Source organism: Lissotriton vulgaris, chromosome 7, assembly GCF_964263255.1.
Source record: "Lissotriton vulgaris chromosome 7, aLisVul1.2, whole genome shotgun sequence".
In the NCBI taxonomy this organism is placed as follows: domain Eukaryota; kingdom Metazoa; phylum Chordata; class Amphibia; order Caudata; family Salamandridae; genus Lissotriton; species Lissotriton vulgaris.
In genome coordinates, this window is record NC_141695.1 from 1,251,594,859 (window position 1) to 1,251,621,971 (window position 27,113).

The following is a 27,113-nucleotide window of genomic DNA, read 5'->3' on the forward strand; positions in this document are numbered from 1 at the left end:
TTCTACGCACTGTAACACTGAGGAAAAAAAATTTAATCTCAACAGTACCAGCTTATAATGAAAATACAGCAATAAACAACAGAAAGATGTCTAGTTAACCTTTGTGAAGGGCCTTCCACTCCGCAGGAATAAGTGCTGCCACATTAGAAGCTCACCTGGCACTGGCCGGGAGCAGCAAGGGTCCCTTAAAACCCTGGCAGCCTTATGCAGAGTTAAGCAGTTTACCCATGCCACTTTCTTCTCACTCCCTCCCTTCCATTCCTCTCTATTCTTCCAACCCTGGATCCCTCTCTTACTGTGCAAGCCATATTCTTTCACCCCTTTTTACAACTTCTGAACTCTCCCCATTCAACCTCTCAGTTCATGTTTAATCACCTCTTGCCATTCTGTCTTTTCACTGCCCTCCTCTCTTGAATTTATCTAATGGCCTCTTTAGACACATCACCTCTCTCTCCCCTCAGCAGCTCTCATTCACCTCAAGTCTCTTCCTTCAAATTTCTGTCTATTTGTATCTTACACCTCTCCAGTCCACCATTCATCTTTCACATCTCCCCTTTGTTCTTCCACACCTTCTTGAACCAACGTCCCTCTCCCCTATTACCTCAGCACCCACCTCCGTACTCCCTCTCTTCCCGCATTGCTGTTGTCCCTCACCCACATCGTACCAAATTCTCTTTTTATGTCACAGATCATCACTCAGCTATCTTCTCTCACCGTTTAACAGTATCCCTCCTGTGTGCCCTCACCTTTCGCTCACACTCACTTCTCCTCTTGCGTTTCTGCACTTCTTCAGCACTTCACATTTCTCCTCATCCCTGACCTCTTCAATCTAATTCTCTCGCTCCCATGCTGTCCCTTCTCATCCCATCTACTCTCCCCCTTTCATCTCTCCTCACTGGGCATACCTGTATGCTCCTCTCGGCTGGGGCCAATCTTCTTATTGTTCCCTACTGCAAAAAACATGAATAATCGGCCTCACTGTTTTTGTGAGGGCCACACAGCTGTGGAACTTTCACCCACCTTTGCTTCATTCCACCATCTATTATCCTTTATGAAGCTATAAAAACCTGGCCCTATACCCTGTGGGTTACCCCCTTTGGCTTGTTCTCCTTCCCCCTCTGTGTATTTCTTATTTGCCATTTCAGCCAGCAGATGGTTATTAGCCCCAGGACACCTTTTTGGAAATAATAATAATAGACAGAAGTGTGATCTGGAAGGTGGGACCCATTTTCCATCACTCTACGACCCCCCTGGGGGTCGGGCCCCACAGTTTGAAGACCCCTGCTCTAGGGGCTTATCCACAAGGCATGGGGAAAAGAAATATGGGAATGTTACATTAACAAATTGACCTTTCTTCATGGCATCAATTTCTTTTTTTTAAATTTTTTTTTTTAGTTTCTTTATTGAATTTTTTACATTTAATGCAAGCAGGGCAGAGCTCATAAATAACACAGAATCCATGAAATCAATAAATAAAGGAGAGACAAATCCAGAACCCAATAAGAGCAGAAAGGTCATTGTCCAATTAAAAAAAAGAACAGACATTACATGGTTACATCTGTAAAAATAACATAGGACAGAGATCAAAGACATTGCACGCAGGAAATATTAGTTACCCTGGAACCTACGCAGGATCAGTTTAAGGTCCCCTGAATCCATTGCCCTAAAGGCGCCCAGATCTTAGCACCCAAAACTCTTTTTTTCCGGCCCTTAGTCCTATAGATAGCCATTTCTATGTTGTAAGTGGCTAAGAGACTGGCTCTCCAGTAATAAAGGAAGGGGGATCTGGATTGATCCATTCTCTGGTGATCCATTCCTGCAAAATTGCCCTGGAAATGCATATGAACTTTCTCTTTCCTTCTGGGAGTTCATCAGAGGTTACCCCAATTAGCACTAATTCCCCCGTCAAAACAATTGTGGGGCCACACAGTAATATAAGAAAGGTCGGAATTGCAGATAAAAATGAAGACACTCGGGAAGAGGAAAAGAACATATGTAGTGCGTCGGCTGCAAACAGACCACATCTACAGCAATATGTCCCCACAGTGGTCCCCCATTTACAGATTTTTGAAGGAGTATAATAGAAGTCAAACAAGGCCATGTAGTGCTGCGTTCAGGCTCTACCAATGATTAATATAGTGTTGGCCAATACTATAGACTCCTGTAACTGAATGTCATCACTACCCAACTTTTCATTCTACCTCCCTTGGTGATCCTCAATATCGTCTGGAAGTGAAGATATGAATAAATTATAATAATATCCTATTTTTTTTTTTTTTTTACTAAACATGCTGTCGATATGCGGAATCCTCCGGAGCCCAGAACGATCCTGCGCGCGTATGGTATTAAAAAAGCTATGTATCTGGAGATACTTGAAGAAATCATTGCCGGTTAAATTATACTTATTCGATTACTCCGAAAAGGGAATGAACTGATCATTCTGCCATAGGTCACCTACACAAACAATTCCACAATTACGCCACCTGGTCATAACATGATCCTGAAAAACTGAGGGAAGAATTCTAGAGGAAGACCAAGGAGTATACCGCAAGATCTTCTCAATCCCCATTTGGCTCTTAATTATCCTCCAAACCCCATACGCAGCTTTTAGAATCTTAAACTTTGTTTTTTTTAAATAGCTAGGGTCTATAATTTTTAAAAGGCTGCTTTGACACTCCACCCCCATTGCAAAATCATAAATTTAAGGTGAATGACTCAATGGAATTCACGCCTTTACACCAATTATGAGCGGGGTAATGAATTGTAACACTGACGCGAGATAATAATACAGAAAGTGCGGGATACCCCAGCCGCCCCTTGTCTTTGGGAGCATCATTTTCTTATAAGATCTGCGCAGACGTTTGTAGCCCCACAAGAATCTAGCAGCCATCCTTTCTAGTTGTTTAAAACAGGTGAAAGGGAATTCTAGTGGAATTGTCCTAAACATTTATAGGAACTTTGGCAGGATCATCATTTTTAAAACGTTACAGCGACCAAACAAGGATAGATGAAAGTGATCGATACGTTCTAACGAGGAATTTGCTTTTTTCAGGTCTGGGTTCAGATTGAGTTCTGGATAGCCGAGACCGGGACCGTAATTTTGATACCCAAATAGGTCGCTACTGAGACTGTATTTAGTTGTGGTGGAGGATTCTGACCTACATACAAAATTTGGGTTTTCTGTATATTTAATTTGTAGCCTGAAAAGGCACCAAACTGGGTCGCTAGATCTTCTATTATTGGGATTGCCCCTTGGATATCTGTTGTCATGACTACTATGTCGTACGCGTGGGCTCTATAACTGGTACCGGCAACTTGTACTGGTGCTATATCCTCTGCCTGATTCAGTTTTAAAAAAATATCGATATATAGAGCGAACAGAAGCGGAGAGGACAGGCATCCCTGTCGGGTGCCTCGGTAAATACTGAAAGGAAGAGATTTTTTCGGTCCCATTTTAATACAGGAGGATGGGGACTCATAGAGTGCTCTTAAAGCTACTATCATCTTAGGAATGAAGCCCTTTAACCGAAGCAGATCACAGAGGTATAGCCAGGCCACTCTGTCTAATGCCTTTTCGGCATCCAACAGGGTGATTCCAAGATGCGTATTGGACCCTTGAGCCCAGTCCATTAACGCGATCACCCGTCTAACATGATCGGCCATATTCCGATTGGGGATAAAGCCATGTTGCCAATGCGAGACGATTGAAGAAATTGTACCTGAAAGTCGAGAGGCTAACATTTTTGAAAAAATCTTGCTGTCAGCGTTGATTAACGAAATAGGTCTATACGAGGCTGGGTGAAGAGGAGGTTTCTCTTTTTTGAGGAAAGCCATAATGGTAGATTGTCGCCAGGAAGATGGTGCTGACCCTTTCTGTGCTTCCAAACAAGAAGTAAATCCTGTTTTAGCACCTGGCGGAATGTTCTCTAGAACTCAAGAGGGATACCATCCAGTCCCATAGCCTTGCCGACAGCTAGAGAAAGAATAGCCAGGTCTATTTCTTCCCATGTAATATATTTGTCTAATACAGCCGCCTGTATAGGAGTTAGCTTAAGGATAGCGTCATCACCACAAAAATTTAAGATGGAATCGGATGAATAAGATATGGCCTCCTCAGTATATAATTTACTGTAGAACAATCGGAAAACCTCCAGGATTTCATCAGGTTGATCATGAATTTGTCCAATCTCATCCTGTATTTTAGTTATAGAATTAACTGCTTCTTTTTGTCAGATTTTTTTTTAGCCAGAAGACGGCCTGAATTTTCCCCAACCTCATAAAGCTGTGATCTAAAAGCTGCTACCTTCTCTGCAAGCTTAGAAGTAAAGATCTCATATAGCCTAGATTTATGTATGGACAGGCCATTTGCTCCCCGAGCTGCCTGCCTCCGAGAGCTTTACTTCAAAGTGATCCGCTCCCCCGCCCCCTGCTTCACACATTTCACGGCCGCCAGGCCGTGTCTCGCATCCCCCTCCCTCCCCTCCCCACAGCAATGCCAAGAGCTTGTTTTTTATAATCATTCCCCTTTGGCAAAGGCAGCCGCGTGTTTATAATTGCATCGGCTTTAACTTAAAGTGAAAGCGCGATGCAATTATAAACACGCGGCTGCCTTTGCCAAAGCTGAAAGCTTGTTTGTTTTCAGAGATTGAACCTCTGTATCCCGCAGTGTTTTGTGACCTGTTTTCCGGTGTAAGTGATTGTCGGGAACACTAGAGCATACGCGTGTGACTGCAGTCTGCCCTTGATGAGCTTCCGTGTTCATATTAAGCAGGGCCTTACATTGTACACATGTCATTGTTGCACCTTGGGATGTGTCTTTCAGCAGCAGTGATTCACAAGCTCTCGGTATCGCACTGCAGCCTGTTTCTCGTATCTTTCGGTGTTTATGATAACGCAGGCGCTTGTCATTTCACTGCAGTCTGTTTGTGTTGGGTGTTTTCCAGCGCTTGACATTTCCCAGCAGGAAACACTTACTCTGCAGCGATTTTCGCTGTCATTAATTTTGCAGCGTGAATCTTTCTGGATTCACTATGCTGTGCATTATTCCGCGGTCTTGTGGTTGGGTCCGGAATCGTAGTCTTTTCTTTGGGTTTTTTTTTGTTTTTTTTTTCCGTAGCCCAGGTGGGCGTCAACGTCCCACCTTTTGGTGTATTTCTGGTGACGTCGGCACGCTTCCTGCGGAAGCACCCCCTCTTGGGCGCCATCTTCAGATTCTTTTTTCCGCGGTTGGGTCTGGATCGTTCCCGAGAGGGCTCCAGACACTTTTGGAGAAAAAGAAAAAAACGCAGTTTTTGGACGAAAAACATTGGAGAAGACTTCAGGGGACTACATCATCGAGAAGATAGAGGAAAGAGAGTTCCAGAACTTCGATTTTCCATCGAGGAATGCGAGCGCAGGGGGGGCCCCCTGAACGCATGAGATGTACAATACTCCTTTCAAGTTCTGCGCGAATCGCAACCACAAGTACGCACAGATGGACCAGCACCCGGTTTGCAACCTCTGCCTACCAGTAGACCACAAGAGCAGCGACTGCTCCGCCTTTACGCCGAAAACTCTTAGTTCAAGCGAGACAGAGAGTAGCCAACGCCACGATGCCGGGCAAGGGCCAGCCTCCATCCCTTTGAGACCTGGGTCTATTTTCAGACGAAGAAGACCACAACGCCGCCGACGGCTACACGGGCGTAGAGACCGATATTACGAAGACTCCAAAGAAGGTAGGAAACTCATCGGCCCCTAAAGCCCCGAGAGACCAAGAGTCTCGAAAGATCGAGGGAAAATCCTCGAAGGCGCCGAAAGCTTCAGCGACGGCACCTAAACCCAGGCCCAGCGGATCCTCTGAGAAGGAGTCCCCGGCGCAGAGAGCTGAAGAACAGCTAAAGCCGTCGAAAAACGTCTCTGAAAAGGAACGTCCGACGCCGAGGGAGAAGGACCCAAAAAAGGCCCCAGCGCCGACGCCCAAGATGAGCTCTGCGCTGAAACCTTCGCGCCGAAAATTTGTTCTGCGCCGAAGAGATCGGCCGACCCATTAGACGCAGATCTGGCTGCCGAAATGGAGAAGAAGAGGCGTCTCGAAATGGAAAACCACCTGCAACGAAAAAAGGATTTAGACGCCAGGATGAAAGACTACATAATCCCGACCAAGCCCAAGCCACAGGTGCATGAGGAGGAAGAGGATGAAGTCGGGGAATGTCGAAACATTCGACGAACCGGACGAAGACGAGGCCTTAGACTACTTTGAGGAGGACGACGACCGTAGGACGCTCCTGGGTTCGGCGACCTCAGAAAGCCAGGAGATCGACTAGCAGGATGGCGACACAGAGTCCCGAAGAAAGCGTCAACACTTATCCTTCGAGGTCTTCGCCGCCAGATGACATTGGCGTGTACAACACGGTCATCAGGAATGCAGCGGCTGTATTCAAGGTGAAACTCGACGAAGAGCAGCAGAAGGCTGACTTTCTCCTGAAGACATTGCTCCCCACACAGACCAAGAGCCAGTACCTGCCAATGCTAGAAAGTGTCATGGCACAAGGGAAAGAAGCCTTCAGGGAGCCGGCTACTTGCAAGTTAGTTACCCCAAGGACTGAAAAGAAGTGCAAACATTCATCCAAGGACCCAGCCTATATCCAGGGCACGGTCTCGCAAGACTCGATCATTGCTGCCACAGCAAGGAAGAGGGCTAATGTGTCTACTACCTCAGGACCACCTCCAGACAAGGAGAGCAAGAGGATGGATTTTGTAGGGAGAAGAATTGAAAGGAATGCTGCGATGCACTGGCGAATGGCCAATTCCAACGCACTACTAAACAGACATCAGTACCAAATCATGGAGGAATTGGGAAGTTGATGAAAAACATGCCTCAGGAATTCAGAGAGAGCTGAAAACCTAGCCGAAGAGGGAAAGAATGTGACAAACTCTTGCATCAAGACAGCTCTGGCCGGAGCGGACACCTCCAGTAGGCTCATGATGATGGGCATCACTGAAAGAAGACAAGCCTGGCTCAGGGTGTCAGGCTTCAAGCCATAGGTACAACACAGCATACTGAACACCCCGTTCAACTGACAGACCTTGTTCGGGGCCCCAGTAGACGAAAAGCTCAGCCAACTAAAGAAGGACCATGAAACAGCAAGGTCCATGGGGGCATTGCAGTTCAGAGGGTCCAAAAGGGGCACCCCATCACGAAGGCCCAACGGCAGGTGTGAGAACCAGCCAGGAACATCGCACCAGACGTTCCAACAATCCCACCAGACGGAGAACCAAACACAGCAAGGTCAGCAAAAGCAGTCCTGGCAATACCAGCAGAGGGGCCAGCCCTTTCGCGGGAGAGGCAATGGACGGGGCTAGAATAGGAGGGGAGGTCAGCAACCCCCCACCAAGTGACTTGGTCAGGCAACATGTGCCCACCCAAATAAGAACTCCCAGGGTGAGGCACGAGAACAGCACGCAGGGGTCAGGCGCACTAAGTACCTGCGGGCATGTGAGACCAGTGGGAGGAAGACTAAAACATAACTTCCAGGAGTGGAAGAAAATACCTTCAGACAAATGGGTTCTAAACATCGTGCAGTTCGGATACTGCATAGAACTGGAAAATACACCAACAAGCAGAAAGCCAAAGAGAAGGCAACTAGCAAAGAAAGAGCTGCAGCTACTCCAAAAGGAAGTGGGAGAGCTCCTGCAAAAACAAGCCATAGAACCAGTACCTTACAGAGAAAGGAACAGAGGGGTGTATTCTACGTACTTCCTGGTGCCAAAGGTAAACGAAACAATGAGACCCATCCTGGACCTAAGGTTCTTGAACAAATTCATAAAAACGCAAAAGTTCAAAATGACATCCCTGCAAGAGGTGCTCCCTCAATTGCAAAAAGGAGACTTCATGGTCACCATAGACCTAAAGGATGCCTACCTGCACATACCAATGAACAGAAGTCTCAAACATCTGCTCAGATTCGCCGTAGGGGAACACCACTATCAGTTCACAACCCTATCGTTCGGTCTAAATTCGGCGCCAAGGGTCTTCACAAAGTGCCTAGCAACAGTCGCAGCACACCTAAGAAGGGAGGGAATACACGTATACCCTTACCTGGACGACTGGCTAATAAAAGCAAGGTCATACCAGATATGCAAGGAGCATGCACAGAGAGTGACAAGAACACTGATGGACCTGGGAATCTCCATACACTGGGGGAAATCCTCAATGGAACCAGAATAAATAAAGATGTTCCTGGGAGCTCAGATCGACACCGTACAGACCAGGGTGTTCCCAAGCGAGAAGAGGTCAGCTGCACTGGTGAAGGAGATGAAACACTACCAAAGGGGGCAAGCTCGGACAGTGAGAACAGTGAGCAAGATCATGGGCATTCACCTAGTGCCAAATGTGCGGCTGCACATGAGATCCTTGCAGGAGTGGTTACAAGGGCAATGGTCACAAGCAACAGGGCGTTGGGAGGATCTAGTGGTTGTAACGCACACAGTGCAGAAAGAAATGGCATGTTGGAACATGGAGAACCTGACAAGGGAAAAGCCTCTAACGCCGCCAACGGTGACCATCACCACAGATGCATCCCAGAAGGGATGGGGAGCTCACATGGAGAAACTCAAAGTGAGGGGTCTGTGGACACCAGCAGATGCGATAAAGCACATCAATTTCCTGGAGTTGAAGACCGTTTTCCTTGCTATAAAGGCCTTTCAGACAAAACTGTACAACCAGAGGGTGTTGATCCAGACGGACAACACTACAGCGATGTTCTACATCAACAAGCAGGGTGGAACACAAGATGGCACAGGAGATATGGACTTGGGCCATCCCTCTCAACATAGACCTGCTAGCCATTCATCTGCCAGGAAAGGACAACGTAGAAGCAGATTGGCTCACCAGACAGACATCGGCAACCCACGAATGGGAGCTCAATGCACAGGAGACAAAAAGGCTGTTCGACAGGTGGGGGACACCGTCGGTGGACCTATTTGCAACACGCCAAAATGCAAAATGCCGAAGCTTCATATCCAGGCGCCCGGGGAGGGGTCCCTGGAGAATGCCCTATGGATAGACTGGTCGAGGACATTTGCTTACGCTTTTCCCCCGATACCACTGATTCACAAGGTCCTCAGCAAGTGCAGAGAGAGCAACACAACACTTATACTGGTAGCACCACAGTGGGCCAGGCAGACATGGCATTCGCAGATCATGGAGATGGCACAGAGCGCACCCCACAGATTCGGAAGGAGAAAGGACCTGCTCGCCATGCAAAACGGGCAGGTGCTACACCCACAGCCAGGGAGCCTGAGCCTGGTAGCATGGCTCCTGAGGACATAGAATTTGCGCATCTGAAACTACCAGAGAACACCCTGAGGGTACTTCGGGAGGCACGGAGGCCCAGCTCGCGAAAGTGCTATGTATCAAAATGGAAGAGATTCACTCTATGGTGCAGGAGAGAGAAGCTGCACAATAAGATGCAAAGAGTCTCAACGGTGCTTAGATACCTCGCGCACCTACTAGATAAGAAACTAAGCTCATCCTCCTTCAGAGTTCCCTTAGCAGCAATAGTCGCTTACACAAGAGGGGAGACGTGTAAGAGTTTCTTCACCTCACAAGTGGTTAAAAGATTCCTAGAAGAAGCAAAAAGGATTGCGCCTCCAAAGAGGGTGCCACCACCTGCATGGAACCTTAACCTTGTGCTAACAGAACTGATGAAACATCCTTTCTAACCAATTCACAAAGCACCCCTAGAGAGGCTAACAATGAAAACGGCTTTTCTAGTAGCAATCACCTCGCTGCGCAGGGTAAGCGAACTGCAGGCATTAACGTTACAGGAACCCTACATCCAAATTCACAATGATAGGGTGGTAATGAGAACAGACCCACACTTCATGCCGAAGGTGGTGTCAGGGTTCCACATGAATCAAACTATACAAATACCAAGTTTCTTCCAGAAACCGACAATAAGTGCTGAACGAGCTCTTCACACCCAAGGCGCCAGAAGGGCTGTCATGCACTACATTGAAAGGACAAAGGATCATAGGAAAACAAAGCAATTCTTTGTTTCCTACGCAAAGAGCTTCATGGGAAAACCAGTAAATAAAGGAACAATTGCGAGATGGATCGCACAGACGATACAATTCTGCCACAAACCGGCAGGGGAAGAACTGGCAGGGGGGACACGGGCCCACTCTACCAGGAAAAAGGGAGCTACAATAGCTTTCCTGGCCAACACACCCATTCAGGACATATGCCTGGCGGCAACATGGGCTTCAATGCACACGTTCACGAAGCACTACTGCGTGGATATACAGATGAACAAGGAAGCACAAGTCGGACAAAAGGTGCTTCAACACATATTCAATAACCAACGCTCCTCTTTCACCCAGCCACCACAAAAATGAGAAACCGCTACAAAGTCTTTGCACAGCATAGTGAATCCAGAAAGATTCACGCTACAAAACTAATAGTTTCTTACCTGTTGGTGTCGTTTTGCAGCTTGAAGATCTTTCTGAATTCACTAGCGAACCCACCCATCTCCGCCAGAAAGATGAGGCTGGAGAGGAAGGGGGTTGAAAGCATGGACAACTACTTGAACAAACAAACCTTGAAGGTTAAAGCGGTGAATGACTTACTAGAACATTGCCATTACTTCGGTAACAGAACAAACACGAGAAAAAAGAATCCGAAGATGGCGCCCAAGAGTGGGTGCTTCCACAGGAAGCGTGCCGACGTCACCGGAAATACACCAAAAGGTGGGACGTCGACGCCAACCTGGGCTACAAAAAAAAAAAGAAAAGACTACGATTCCGGACCCAACCACAAGACCACAGAATAATGCACAGCATAGTGAATCCAGAAAGATCTTCAAGCTGCAAAACTACACCGACAGGTAAGAAACTATTTGTTATTCTTTAGCAATGATGATGCACCAGTATATCTGTCAGCCTGTCATTGAAAGAGCCTTGTTAGGAGGACTGCAGTATGTACGTCGCAAGATAAACTAAAGTGTTGATTAAAAACAGCAAAAAACATACACTGCAAACACATCAATTGAGCAGATTTGCATTCAAAGCAAACTAGCACTTAATGGCCCTTGTTGCATTGCTGTTAGAGGCTGATTTATGCCATTGTGCTGGTGAAGCGGCTCTACCAATCGCGGCACTCAGCGGAGGGGTGACGGGATAGTGCGCGGCTGGACCCCCCCAACCCCCCCGGATCCACGCACCCATGCACTGCTGATGTCTCCTTCCTTCATTCTCCTCCTCCTTATCTCCTCCAAGACGATGTGGCCTAAGGGCTAGAGCGCTCAACCTCGAAGCTGGAGAATAGGGCTGAGTCTCGGCAGGGACGCTCAACATCCTGTGATTCTGAGCAAATCACTTCATCTCCTGTGCCTAAAATGAATGTGTCCCTAGCAACCGGTGCTCATGTAAACCGCTCTCACAGTACTTTATTAAAAAAGACTGGCAAACCAAATAAGTTTTGTCTTTGCAAATTCTATTGGATTTGTTAGTCTTGTTTACTTAATCCTCTGACCATCTGGCTGTCTTGATTACATTCTTTTTCATTATTATACCACCCGGGTGCTGAAGGGTCCACGCTTCGCATTCTGAAATAAATGAGATTACGCCCTAATTTCTTCTCACACAGGTTCAAACTGCATTGTTAAATTTATTTATTTTATTTTTATTTAAAAAGTTTTATATAGCGCAAACAAGATCTTTACAGATATCAGAGCGCTTTACATAGACGGGTACATGAGGGAACAAAGTCAAACAGGTAAACAGGCTTTACATAGAAGGGTGCATGGGGGAGCATATTCAAACAAGTAAATCAATAAATCACAGTATAAATAGTACAACTAAGTGACAAAGCCAATCATGTGAATGATAAAAACAACTCTTACAAATAGGTCAAGGGTCAAACATGTAATACAGATCGGTGCAGGGTGTTAACAGGGTTCGAGATAGTAGCTCAAGTGTATTTAGCCATGAGGATAGCTTTTACTTCTTTTTTAAAGAGTGCAGTGGAGGAGATAAGCCTGGTTTCGGGAGGGAGAGAGTTCCAGATCCTAGGCGCCATTCCTGAGAAGGAGCGCTTGCATGTTTTTTCCTTCCGGAATCTTCGAGGTTTCAGCAGGAGATTGTTTGTGCCTCTCGTGTTTCTACTTCCCCCAGAGATTGTCAACTTCTGAGCGAGGTAGCCGGGTGAGTTTAGGTGTACCGCCTTGTGTGTCATGCAGGCGATTTTCAGATGTATTCTGGCTTCAAAAGGCAGCCAGTTCAGGGATTTCAAGTCAGGGGTAATGTGGGAGTACTTTTTTGACCCAGTGATGAGTCTCGCTGCAGCATTTAGAGAAGCTTTTAGTGGTGCGGTTGTAGTTAGGGGGAGTCCGCAGAGGGCGGTGCTGCCGTATTCAATTCGTGGGATGACTAGTGCTTGTACTGCAGTTTGGAAGTCTTTGGCTGGGAGGTAGGGTTTAAGTTTCCTCAGAGTATTGATCTGGAAGTTCGCTCCCTTTGTTGCCTTGCTGATATGTTGCTGCATGTTCAGATTAGTGTCGAGTGTTATGCCTAAAGATTTTGCTGAATCCACGATGGTGGGTTGGACATTAAGTGCGGTTAGGAGTTTAAGCCAATGTTGAGTGGTGGATATCTTCGCTGGAGGTGAGATCAGAAGGAACTCTGTTTTCAGGGCATTGAGTTTGAGGTGATTATCGGCAAGCCAGGATTGGGTGCAACTGATCGTTGAGTTCAGGAGCAGGATGTCATTGGGTGATTGTAGCTTGAGGTAAAGTTGGGTGTCATCAGCGTACATGTGAAAGTGTACATTGGATGCTTGTAGCAAGGTGGTGAGAGGTTCCATGACTAGGTTGAACAAAGTTGGGGATAGAGAAGATCCTTGGGGGACGCCTAGCGTTACAGGTATTGGCGAGGACATCAGGTTGTTGCTCTTAAATTTTTGCGACCTGTTGTGAAGAAAGGAAGTGAACCACTTGAGGACAGTTCCAGATAAGCCCATTCTTGTGTTTAGTAGTTCTAGTAGATTCTCATGTTTAACGGTGTCGAATGCTGAGGAGAGATCAAGAAGGATGAGGAGGCAGGTGTCGTTTTGGTCTAGCATTTGAAGTGCGTCGTCAATTATGTGAGTCATAGCAGTTTCTGTGCTGTGTCCTGCTCGGAAGCCTGACTGGTGAGGGTTGAGGAGATCGAATTGCTCAATGTGTTTAGACAATTGTAGTTGTGCGCATTTTTCCAGCAGTTTGGCGAGAGTGGGGATATTGGTGATGGGACGGTAATTGTTGAGATCCGAGGGGTCGGCTGTAGGTTTCTTTAGCAGAGGTGTGACCTGGCCAACTTTGAGGGAGTCAGGTATGATGCCTTGTTGGAGAGAGCTGTTGATAATTTTAGTCCAGAGAGGGAGAAGAAAAGGGGTAAAGTCTTTTACTGCGGAGGCAGGGAGGGGGTCCGTGAGGTGATTGGATGGTTTCAGGGTGCTGAGCAGTTTGCCAATTTCTTTTTCCGAGTATATGCCGAAGGTTGACCATGTAGCATTGTTTTTTGGTTCAGTGGGTGCTAGGCATTGGGGTTTGGAGTAGAGGCTTGCGTCAATAAGGAGATCGCTTTTTATTTTGTCGGTTTTTTGGATAAAGAAAGCAGCGAAGTCTTCACAGGAGGGTGCCTCACGCCCAGTGTTTAGTGGTTGTGGTTGCTCCTTTGATTGTGACTTGATTAGCTCAAACAGTTTTCTCGGGCGGTTTTTTGCTTGGTCGAGTTGGAGGCTGAAGAAGTCCGATTTTTGAGCGTTTTATTTTCCTGAAGTAGGCGTTTCTCTTTTTCTTCAGATCTTTTAGGTGCATTGCGGAGGGGGCTGATCTCCAGGTCCGTTCTGCCATTCGCATGTCTCGTCTGTCCTCGTTGAGACTCCCGTCGTACCATGGTTTGGAGATTTTAGTAGAGACTCTTTTTAGCTGCATAGATGCGACCTCATTAATTATAGAGGTCATAGCGTTGATATAGTGGTCAGTCAGAATTTGGACGTCCGTGGCGCCTGTAGGTGGGAGTAGGAGATTGCAACTGTTAGGGGGCAAAGAGCCTGGTTTGAGTTTTTTCAAGTCTCTTTTCCAGACTTTGGGCTTGGAGAGTTGAGCCGGGATGATTTTGACTTTTTCATTGATAAAGAATGTGATAATATAATCTGACCAGTCACAGGGTTGGATGGATTCGAGTTGGATAGACTCCTCTTTGGAGATGATCAGGTCGAGGGTAGAGCCTTTCTTGTGGGTTGGGCTGTTGCATATTTGGGTGAGGTTAAGGGCAACAAGGACATTTTTAAGACTATTTACCACTGCGTCGTTGCGGTCATTCCAGTGAAGGTTGAAGTCACCAAGGTATATTTGGGTGAGCTGCCGTCCGGAATTGGGTGTCTGTACTAAGTTATTTTTCCTAACCTGTTTCAGATAAAACACTCACTGACTCTTAATTAGGATAAATTTGCCAGAATGTCTTAAGGCAGAGCAGTTTTAGTGCGAAAGCCACACTTCCCTAGTTCATCAATTCACAAAAATGCCTCGGTAGGGTACACCTCGGATTAGAAGATAGATTAGCTGTGCTTGTCATCTGCCATGGCAGCAGCATACATTTAATAAAAGTAAAAAATGTGGATGTCGCTTTTTATTAATAGCTTCCATTTTCTTAAACTGTTAAAAAAAAAAAAGTGAAAATATAAAGGAATGCAGACAAAGCAATTCGAAAAAGAACAGCTTTTCCCCCCAACCATCATTGCAGGAGCAGACACTAACGAGTCAACTCAGGAACACCACAAACAATGATACCTTGGATCGAAATGCATTTTTTATTGACTCATCTGCCTTCTCGGTCCAGTACTTTCTTAATGAGGCCCATTCTCCCTCGCCTGGAGCCCTGGATCCAAGTGTTTCACTTGTCTTAGTGCCCTGAATACCCCTGCCATTAGCTCCATTTTTGCTTATTAGACATTTTCCTTTTAAGTTATGTTGATGTTAGTGAAGACATTTTGAATTTATTAAAAATATATATAATGTACTTTAGTCAGTCCTCTTTTTCCATTGAACTGTTGTGGTGTCATTCACATTTTCTTCCATCACTAAAGCATACACCATGGTTGGTCAGTGCACTTCAGCGATTGGCTGACTTCAAAACAATAAGAAAAGAAAATGAGTATTAACAAAGCCAAAAGGCTTGCAGCCAATGCAAGGCCGCTTGACTTTGTCAGTTTTTGTTTATATGTTTTGCCCTTGGTGGATGCTGGGGGCTCTGGCATGTTCGTAGTCATTGCTGAGTGGAGGGAATGTGTGGATGCCACATTAGCATATCTCTAGGTTGCCTTATGCTCCCTCCTCACCCCTTGTTCTACAGATTTTAAACACAATTTTGTTTCCATAGGCTTTAACTTGTGGGTCTGGCCTGCACTTTTACTGCATGACTTATAGCATCACAATGTGTAATTAACAATTACAATCTATTTGCATTGAAACTTTGCACCTGAATGATAGCTGGGTGCAAAAAGTGGTCATTAGTGCATGCATTTATTGTTTCTGTATACATTAATGCATTTTCTGCATGTGCTTTTATCATCAATTCAGAGGTAGTGGTGCCCAGTGTAAAACCGTAGCGAAGGGAAATGTAAATCACTCTTCCCTCTATAAGTTTCTGGCTATCAAAAAACGATTGTAAACCATTAGCAAAGCAGATGCTTCCACAGTACTAGTCGCTAAATGCCAAATTTATTTTTGAAAGGAGCAACAAACCCTTTAAGAGACATAATCTGGCTGCTTTACAAAAAAGTCAACATTCAATAAATGTGAATGCAGAGATAACATACATGGTCTGGACTATTTGAAAAAAAAGTCATCATGACAATGCCTTTTTATGTTTTAAAAACCTGCACACAGTGAGTAAACACGCATTTTGTACTTGTAGTCGTTGCTTACGAGAAGTATGGCTGGCAAAAATTTACCTCTTTTACTGCCAGACTTGCTTCTCCTAAGTAAGGACTTTAACCCGTTGCATGCTCATGACGGAGCCGCTCCGTCATGAGCCGCGGTTGCGCTGTGCTCATGACGGAGCGGTTCCGTCATGGCCCTGCCGCCGCGCCTGCGCGGCGCTGATTTCGCGCCTGCGCGGCGTGTTCTATTGAGCGGGCGGGGCCATGACGGAACCGCTCCGTCATGAGCACAGCGCAACCGCGGCTCGTGACGGAGCGGCTCAGTCACGAGCATGCGAGCGCCGCTCGCCCCCCCAACCCCCCGCGCTGCGGCGGAATTGCCGCCGCAGCGAAGGGGTTAATTACAACATGCATGTTTACGCACTGCTTGCAGGTTTTCAAAACACATTAATGAAAGGCATTTTAATTTACAATACCAATAGTTCACTCTTACAAATGCGAGACCTATTGCATTACAAATGCTTGTTTTAAGAAAACCAGCATCAGATAACCCAAATTCGGTTACTAAACCTCGAAGTGCTTTATAGGTCTTTTTTTTTTTTTAATCCAATATAAAGCGAGTCAGACCGGATATCAAAGTTTCCTTCCAGATGGATATTTAAATCTCCACAGAGTATTAGAGGAGCTGGCCAACCAGCTAATTCTATGCTGAGCAGGTTTAAAACACCTGGTTCGTCTGAGTCTTGTTTAATTGATTTTGCAGTTACCCCTGACGAAGGGCCCGTGGAGGCCCGAAATGCATTGGGTTGTTTAATAAACTGCTTTTGATGAAATATGCTCTAGTACGTATTCTTGAATGAAGAGGTTCGGATAGCCCATCACGAATATGAAATATATGAAAATTGGCACTTACTTGCATGCGGATGGAAAATGATTAAAAATGAGTGAAGAAGTAAAAATATGGATCACAAATGACTTAAATGGATGACAATGAACAATGATATTTGCAGATTCAGTAGCGATTGTGCCATGGTTCGGGGCACTTGTACAGTGTCCCAGCGTTGTGATTTAATGAATCGCGTGCTACCGGAGCTGGGCACGTCACCATTGAGCATGCTTTAAGCTCAGGATGAACCGGCGGGATTAGATGTAATTAAGGTGTGCAACCCACCTTCATACGTCGTCTGAGTTTGGACCATAATCGAACAGACGGTCCAAAAATTACCGTCTATAGAAATTTCGGTTATTACCCACCGACCACACTGATATGATTTGATATGTTTCAAACTACCCAGTCCTCTTCTGATAAGAATTACTACCCCCTTTGTAGTAGTGCCTTGACGGGTACATCCCAGTACTTGCATACCTAGATCGTTAAGCCAGCCTCTGTCATTCCATGTCAGTGTTGTTTCCTGTAGACATAGTAGGTCTATCCTCATACTCTGAATTATTTGTGCGCAAATCCCTCTTTTCTTCCTATTATTAAGTCCACAAACGTTCCAGGAACAAACCCTGAATTTCCCCATGATAATGTTAAGTAGTGCATGGACAATAACACAAAAACTGAAGTTTTGATCTAATTTCGGGTCTGGGATTTCAGTCCGATAAGGGAATTGAAAAAAAACATTAGTTACCGTCTCTCTTACAACTGAGAGATCTGCCCTTGTTTGCCCCACCACCATACCACCCCACCCTCCCTCTGGTGCCCCCCGAAACCCACCCACAAAAGGCACAGGGACTGAAAAGTCCCTGAAAATGATGGCCAGAGAAGCATTGTGCGTCTCGCCGTTCGCTTACCATCTCTTAATATATCAGCCTATAAACAAATTAATTAGGTTGAAAAACTGTACATCCAGCACCCTCAAGAACAAACGGAGGAAACAAAAGAGTAAAAGAAGGGGAAAAAATACGTGAGGCATATAAAACCTCATACATAGGTCAATGGAATTTTGAGACCTCAAAAATGCAGGCATTGAAATGTTTCAAAAGCAGGTCCTCTAAAAAAACAAAACATAGTTTTGAACAGATAAGGCTTTGTGCAGAAATCAGCCCAATCCATAATTCAATATAGATCAATGTTTGGTAGGCATTAAGATGTTCAGCAAAGAAAAAAAAAGGTAATGCTTTAGGCTAATAAAGCTTATTACAAATGACCAGGTTTCATGATTCAATATCGTGCATTAAAGGATAAAGTTAGAGAGACGCTAAGAGGTCCTTCGCAGCACTCTCCGTTGTCCGAAAATGTGTTCTTTCCTTATATATTCTTTGAGCTTTGAAGGGTTAAGGAGGAAGGCCTGGGCTCCTTTAGCTTGAAAGGATGGTATCAATTGACGAAACTGCCAGCGCTGTTGGACCGTGGCATGACAATAGTCCGGACGAACAAAGAATTCCAGTCCTTTCCCCCTTCGTTTACGGTCCGAGCGAGCCAAATCGTACAGTGCCTCTCTAGCCAGGAAATTATTTAAACTAATCAAAATAGCTCTAGGCTTGTTGTTCGAAGTGGCTCTAGCATTCTTTTGTTGGAAGGGAAACCTATGAGCCCTTTGGATCTCAGTATCCCACTGCCACTGGGAAAGCTCAGGAAAGGCTTCTGTAAAGAGCTCAACAACAAATTGCCTGACATTAGACCCCTCAGTCGCTTCTGGTATACCTAGGATTTGTAAGTTATTGCGCCTGGATCTATTTTCTAAGTCAATCAACTTCCAGTTGACATCGTCCCTTAATGTATCCAGAAAGGAGAGTTGGGATTTTTGTTCAGTTATAGCATCTTCGATTGCTGATATTCTGCCTTCCGCTTCCAGAACTCTGGCAGACGTTTCATTGCATGTTTTCACCACACGCCGGAGGGTATTTTGGAGCCTCCGTACTGCCCCTTGCGTGCGCAGGTTCTCCATTTTGGTTTCCTCCCGGTGCTGAAGCATAACCTGATAGAGCATGCTTAAAGTAACCTCAGGCAGTTGAGTGGTCATCCAGAGTTACTGCTGTAGTTACTGCTGTGGTACTCAATATTGGGAAGGCTTGGGTATTATCGTTACCTGCCTTTGAAGATACAGATCTCCCAGTGATAGCCGGAGCCTTACGAACAGTATTCTCTTCAGCCCCCCACTCCATTCTAGCCGAGGGAGGTATTTCATTATCACCGTCCTCTTCAGTTACTGAGTCCTGCCCCTCTTGCACTGAGCTGGGTGGACTTAAATCGTCCCTCCACTCCTCATCCCCATCCAAGCTCTCTAACTCTACAGCATTGGAGAGGTTTGACATTGAGTAGAAATTGCCTGCGGAATCGACAGACCCTGTATCCACAGTAGCCTCCAGTGGCATCTGATTATGACTGTGGCTAGAGACTGGAGGAACAGGGGGAGTAGACGGGTTGTCTTGAATGTTCGCCAGCTCACTACCATGGGAGGCACCCTCTGCCTGAGCCGCTAGCAAAGTCATCACAGGAGCCAGCGCAAGTAGGTCAGAACCGGGTAAGAGGGCTATGTCTTTATTAGTTCCCAAATTGTTGCTATTCCCAGTAACAGCCAAGTCAGCGTTAAGAACAACACTCTGGGAGGGCTTTAGAGCTATGGTGATGCCTTGCCCGTCAGTCACAGTACTTAACGTTTTTTTCTTAAACATACCCGGAATTTTTGAAATTGCTCCCGCACTACAAATCCCAGAATTCACCACTGAAGTCTGCTTAGTAGTAAGTAAATGCTCACCAGTCTCTGGCAACTCTGAAGTATCCGCAGTGATTGACGGTGATTAAGTTCGGAGCGGTGTTCCGAGTTGTCCCTGGTGTCACACTCCCCTCCATAGCCGCCGTTACTGTTACCGCTGTCACTGCTCTAGTCTTTGGTTTTGATACCTTGGACACCGGACCAGGTGCCAAAGGGCTCTGGACAAAGGGGGTGGGCATCCTCTCCTGTGGGGAAGCCAGGTTTGCATACCAAAGGCGTTGGACTCTTTGAAGTTCCCCTGCATTGGAATGCTAATAAACATGTCATCCTTTGGGAGGGGGTGCAAACACCCTCTGCCCAAACAGCTATTGTGTCTGACCTTCTGAGGGCAAAGGCCCTTACCCTTGGAGTCAGAAACTTGTCTCTGGTGGCAGGCTGGTGAAAACCAGTCAGTCAGCACGCCAGTAGATTGTAGGTTTTCAGGGGGCATTTCTAAGGTGTTCTCTGTGTGCATGTACTAATACATCCGACACTGGCATACAATACCAAACATCCCTGTTTTCAGTAAAGCCATTCTGTAGCCTGTGGAACTCGTTTTCATCGATGTCCAGCACATGTACTTAAAATGTCTTCCCGGTTCACTTGTACTGACAGCTAAAGAGCTAACCAGTACAGATGCCTATCTGCTCATGCAGATATGCCCTCACATGTAGTATAGTGCACTCTGTCATAGAGCTGTATGGCCTGCTGTTGGGGTGACTTAACTACACTGCATGCATTGTCTGTGTGCATAGCACACAGCACAGTGGTGTGTTCTAGGTTGTGTTGTCACACTTGTCTGGACCAAGACATGCAGTCTGCAGTGGTAGTCTGTATTTGCTTGGTGGGAGGTCCTTTAGGGTGACATAATTTGTGCTGCAGCCCTTAAGGACTCTCTAGCCTCCTTGCCCTAGGTACCAGGAGAACCATTTACTAAGAGATGCTGAAGGGATTGGCAATTGGGGATACAAAGACACAGTTTTGGGAAAGTGATCTGGCACTGGGGACCTGTTTAGCAGGAACCCAGTGCACCTCTAGTCGAAATCACATTGGATATCAAGCAAAAAGTAGGGGTTACCACATCAAAAGGGGCACTTTCCTACAAAGACTTGTTGTTACCAATTCTTTCAAATTCAGAGTGGGGTTGTCTTCACCCAGATCAGTATTCCTCTTGCCTCATGCTGGTGGCTGCTAGATAACATCCTTCCGCTTGCTATGAAGTGCTTTCATTGCAATATGATAGGCTTGGTTAAATTTCAAAACGACATTGCCTCATCACATTAAATCGTTATTCAAAACAAAAATTGGTTACCTATTAGCGACCCAAACCAATTTGTTTCCTTTACATACAAAATGACAACATATACAATCCCAATGCAAAAGGTATGTGCATTAAATCCTCAGCAACATCCCACCTGTTAGGGAAATACTTTTGCATCCTCCCAGGAGCAATGAAGTAAGCTGTGACCTCTATGTTGGTTCTGAACAGCTGTTTAAGCTTGTCCACGCAACGTCAGATTGGAAGCCTCTGCAGCTCGGCCAGCTTGTTGAAGTGAGAGAGTTTGATTTAGAAGTATATCCAAGTATGATATCTATGTAGTGCATACATTTGAATATTTCTCTTTTTATAGGATATTGAGGGAATCCATTGTATGTCATTTCTTCATTGAATGATGGGACAGCAGGTTGAAAACATTGAGGAAATTGTAAATCTCTTCTCTTTACCCCCAGCCAGCCACGAAACATACTCACCCATTGACTGGCACTCAAACCAATTCATGGCATTGCTAGTGTATGGGCAAAAAAGTCAAGGAAAGAGGGATTTGGAAGACTAGCTCAGCCCAGTGTGTAAAAAGCTGTGCACTGCATGTTGTGCACTGACAATAAACATCCTGGTGATTGGCACTTTGTTTTTCTTTTCCTAATTACGATTCCTCATAAAGCTTGGTTGTCACAGGATAATGCCCCAGTTATTGAGTATTTAGAGCCAGATAATTTAAAAAAATTCAGATGGCAGGATAGACAAAGGGGGAAATAATTGCTCATTCATACCCATTCAACTGTATTCTGTTTGCTCAAGCTCTGGTTGTGAATTTGTATCAATAGGTTTTAAGGTTGGGACTCTACAGGTGTTTTTTATTCGATTGAGCCTGAGCCAGCGCGCTTGCACTGCAAGACTTGTTGTAGACGAGTAGAAACTCCGCCCATGTTTCCCATTTGCTTGTCATGGTCTGTCCTAAATGCTGGATTCTTATTTATCAATAGGCTGGTTAGTCCCTCCTTAGTACCGCCTCCTTCATTTGTCACCTCCCATGACGACCAGCCCATTTGCTTCGAGTGCTACACAGTACGTGTTATTTAGACTGTGAGCACTATGTTCTTCAATGAGGTTCTTCTACTGCCTTTTCTTCACCCCCTCCTCCATCCCTCCCGTTCGAGCCTTCCCCGCCCGCATGTTGTCCGTGCCTTCTCCCCCCGTTGTCCGTGCCTTCTCCCCCCGTTGTCCGTGCCTTCTCCCCCCGTTGTCCGTGCCTTCTCCCCCCGTTGTCCGTGCCTTCTTCCCCCGTTGTCCGTGCCTTCTTCCCCCGTTGTCCGTGCCTTCTCCCCCGTTGTCCGTGCCTTCTCCCCCCGTTGTCCGTGCTTTCTCCCCCCCCGCCGCCCGTTGTCCGTGCCTTCTCCCCCCCCGCCGCCCGTTGTCCGTGCCTTCTCCCGCCAGTTGTCCGTGCCTTCTCCCCCCTTCCTGCCTGTTGTCCGTGCCTTCTCCCCCCTCCCGCAGTCGGTGCCCTCCCCCCCTCCCCCCTCCGTTGTCAATGCCTTCTCCCCCTTCGCTCCCTCTTGTTGTCCATGGTGACCACTGTTTGCAGTGCATTAGGTTCGCCTAAATGCTAGACCTATTGCATTGCAAATGCTTGTCTTCCCTCATTGCAGTGACCCGGAGACGGAGGAGGGTGTGTCGGGCCGAGGCAGGTAGAGCCACTATACTTTTTTTCTTATTTGATGTAGTGTAATAGCCAGAGCTGCCGACGATGGAACCAGGTATGTGTCTCGGGCGGCAAAACATCCTGTGATTCTAGGCAATTAACTTTATCTCCCCGAGCTCAACAAAAAAAATGAACGTGTAACAACTGATACTTATGTGAAAGGTGCCAATACCTTTTGGGTCGAGTTTACGCCATATAAAACGGCCAAAAAATAATTGTGCGTTAACTGTAGTCGGTAACATGGGCTGCTTCCAGGCTATGAGCTTTTCTCGCACTGTGATCCCTCAGAAGGTAGGCGAGCTGTCGAAGAGCAACTTTAGGGGTTATCGCTGCCCCCCCAAGAGCTCACAGGTCTTGTATGCCGCATTCAGACAGTTCTCGCTTTTAGTCAAGTACACATTGCATGCTGGAAATGTTATGTTCACTCAGTCATCTGGAACAGTAGAACTACAAGTTGTAATGTGCGACTTGCTGTTAAAAGAAGGCATTCCATGTGACTGTGTGTACCTGGCGGCCCTTGCAGCAAGTGCCCAGGTCCAGGGCTGGACTCTGAACCCAAGGCAGCCTTAGCTCATTTTGTCAGACCACCAGGCCCTCTACGGTGCAAGGCGAGAGCAGCAAGAGACCCTTACCAATTCAAGGGGGTTTTAGAGGCCATCCCAGAGCACTTAGACTGTCTCCTCCTCCTCGTGCAGATCGCAGGTACAGGCTTGTACTCCTCACAACCTGAGATAAATTTTAAAAAAGGCGATCATTTAAAACACTGCACTATAATTTAGCTAGGATTTTACTTTTTTCTTTTATTGTACCTTTTGTTGGGCATTCTGACACTATAGTGCGTGAACAATGAGGGTTATGTTGAGTTTTAGTATGTTTTTTGCAGTTACCCCCTGTATCACCAGTATTCCGTGTGAAGCCGCGGGTTTTCGATATAACCGCGGCTCCCTTTACTGCCGGCTTCGGGGGCATGCTAGCGGTTACAACTAAACTGCCGTGGGCCGCCAGAGAATCACTCCGATGAATCTGTCCGAGCGTGGACGAAGCCAAGTGAGGGCAGGAACGAGCTGTAGTACGCCACACCCAGAGCAGTTTGGCAGTAAGTCCTGCTCTCACAAATTCAAGTCTGGAAACCAACGCCATAGAGTAGCAAGAGATGAGGTTATGTTGAACGTGCAATAAACGCTTAGATTATTACATGACCCGGGATAGGGGGCTGCACGCCAACCGGGGTGAAAATAATGGTCCATGCGAACGCAGCACCAGCCTACTCGGCCGAGGTCTCGGCCGCCATCTTGCTCCCCTCCCAGCCAAACAGTTGATTTAGATTTCCCTGAACTTATTTTCGTTTGTTTCATACGTTTAGAGGCCCTCCAGTGGGCCATGAGTCAGTATGGTTCCCTTATTATATTTGTTATTATTGATCACTGCATTATTTTAAAACCAAGCTTTCTTTTCCAAATACCCACCACCAACCCAATAATGATTTTTTTTATATAAATCATTTTAAATACATCATTTTAACGATACTCTTGTTTACACCCACCAATGTGTCATATCGACATTGTTATTCAAACAAAAATGTGTCCATCATTGTTCCATTTTTAGATCCTAATATTGCAACACAGATCATAAGTTCAGGGAAATCTAAATCAATAGCCCTGGCATTATATTGCTTAATTAGTTCATATATAAAAAAAGAGAAAATGGGGTAGGTTTAACCTCCAAAAATTAGCAATATATGGTGTAGTCTGAGTGTCGCCGGACGGTCAGAGGGCGTCATAATATGATGAATGAAGGAGAGACGAAAAAAGGACATCGTACTTGCGTCTCTGCTAAAAGCTTGAGGAGTAACAATGTAATGATGAATTATTGGATCCAATAATAATGAAATTTGATATAGATCTGCTGAAAACTACAAATGTAAATAGAAATGTATCAGTTTAAAGTCACCACAACCTAGCTTGATGATTTGGGTAATCAAACAAGCGTAGAATTTTAAACATAAAATTGGTCAAAAATGGGATATACGCAAAACAAAAAATATATAAAAAATAATAAAACATGATTAATAAACAAAAAATCATTTCAAAAATAGCAAATAAACAACAAATGGAGAATATGACATATAAAAAACAAGAGGTTGTTTGGTAATGAAATGTATGATATTGTAAATCAAATACACCCCCTCCTTTTCTGTCGTTTTGTATATATATGTTAATGAACTACAAGTTCCATAATCCTGGCAAATGGGAATGATGACATCACTAGTCGCATAATGGAATGTGGTGAGTTTTTTAAATGGTTGGTTTCAAACAGAAAATGTAACCGTGAGCAAGTTAGCAGGGGTTAACGAAACGCGTCGTTTTTTTCCTTTGAGATGATCTGGAAGCTGTTTTGAAGCAATAAGGAACAAGCATTGACAATGCAATGGTTTTGCCTTTGTTAAAGTTAGAGCTATTGGCATTGCTCTTGACATTATTTTTATTTATGTTTTTTTTTAACATAAATGGCATTGTCATTTACAATAGCAAATTCAACCACTCATCTAACCCATTTGAACACCCAGCCACTGATCCACCCGCTCATCTATCTACGCATGCGCTTGCCAATCTCTTCATTCACCCACCCAGCTGCCCACTTGTCTATTCCGGTACCCACTCATCTATCAAAGCAGGCGCCCGCCGACCTCATCATACATCCGCTCCCTCGTCCCTCCCTCCAGCTGCCCACCTACTCATCCATCCACTCATCCTTCCACCTATTCATCCATCCGCTCACACATCCATCCGTCCACTCATCAATCTGCTCATCCTTCCACCCGCTCATCCATCCTCTCGCTCATCCATCCTCTCACTCATCCATCTGCTCATCCTTCCACCCACCCATCCGCCCGCTCATCCTTCCACCTACTCATCCATCCACTCATCCTTCCACCTACTCATCCATCCATGCACCCACTCATCCATCCGCCCACTCATCCATCCGCCCACTCATCCATCCGCCCACTCATCCATCCGCCCACTCATCCATCCGCCCACTCATCCATCCGCCCACTCATCCATCCGCCCACTCATCCATCCGCCCACTCATCCATCCGCCCACTCATCCATCCGCCCACTCATCCATCCGCCCACTCATCCATCCGCCCACTCATCCATCCGCCCACTCATCCATCCGCCCACTCATCCATCCGCCCACTCATACATCCGCCCACTCATACATCCGCTCATCCTTCCACATACTCATCCATCCGCTCATCCTTCCACCTACTCATCCATCCGCTCATCCTTCCACCTACTCATCCATCCGCTCATCCTTCCACCTACTCATCCATCCACTCATCCATCCGCTCATCCTTCCACCCACGCATCCATCCGCTCATCCTTCCACCCACTCATCCTTCCACCCACTCATCCTTCCACCCACTCATCCTTCCACCCACTCATCCTTCCACCCACTCATCCTTCCACCCACTCATCCTTCCACCCACTCATCCTTCCACCCACTCAGCTGCCAAGGTTTCAGATTGCTTTGTGTGACATTTTCAGAATTGTACTTTAATTATGAGTGACATTTATTGACTACGAGTGACACTTTCTCACGCGCAAAATCAAGCAATGAAAATGAGGGAAATAAGTATAGGCTGAATAAATAAGACTTTACGCAAATGAGTACAGCGTCTTGTTAACAAAACAGTAAATATCACAATCGAACTGCACTTTAACACTATTGAAATCATTAACCCCGAGCGGCCGCCCCTGTTAGCGCGCCGCTACCTGCCCAGCCCCGCAGGCATCGGCACACATCAACATGACCCACCTGCTATCACAGAGGCTTTGCTGACAGACTTTGGCGACACCACTGGCACAGAAAATAATTGGACGGGCAGCGGCACCACTCAGTCACAGAATCCATCAGTACTGTGACCCCGACCGTCTCAACAGGAGTTTGTGGGCTTAATGTCACTTAAGTCAGAGAGTAACTTCAGCTGTAACAGGGCACATGTACCAGGGCACACTGTACCCTCTCACCCCTTAGTTGAACCAACAGCACGCATTTTATGTGCAGACTTCTTTCTGGCATCCTGACGCCCGAAGACTCTACCCGCTAAACCCCGCAATGGAGCAGCACCGACAAAGGCAGCAGTTAGATTATAAGAAGCAACAATTTTTAAGTTAGGAGGGGCACAGTTTACTAGTAATCCATTAGAGTAAGACACAGTTACCGCTTTCTTTCTTTGCGATGTGTTCCGACCACCGGCCGCTGCAATCGCCGATCACTGTGACGTGCAGCTCAGCTGTAACTGAATTAGGCGCGGTGCTGGTCCATTAGATTTTGACTGCACGCAGCAGCCCGGACTGGTGCGGGAAGCAGAAGAAGGCAGCGCTGCATGCGCCATGATTAAAGCGCCATCGCAAATTTGCCCGTAACAAACACCCCGCCTTTGGAAGCAGGACGTGACGTCTCCCTCCTTCCGTCGTCACCCGTAGTCATTAAATGTCACTCATAATTAAAGTACAATTCTGAAAA

The 27,113-nt window shown here is 46.1% G+C and overlaps 1 protein-coding gene across 1 annotated transcript in view; it reads left to right on the plus strand.

The window, feature by feature from the left end:
* The window catches only part of ZNF346 (zinc finger protein 346), an 85,375-nt gene that overhangs the window by 21,691 nt on the left and 36,571 nt on the right, over positions 1 to 27,113 (plus strand). The window lies entirely within an intron of this gene.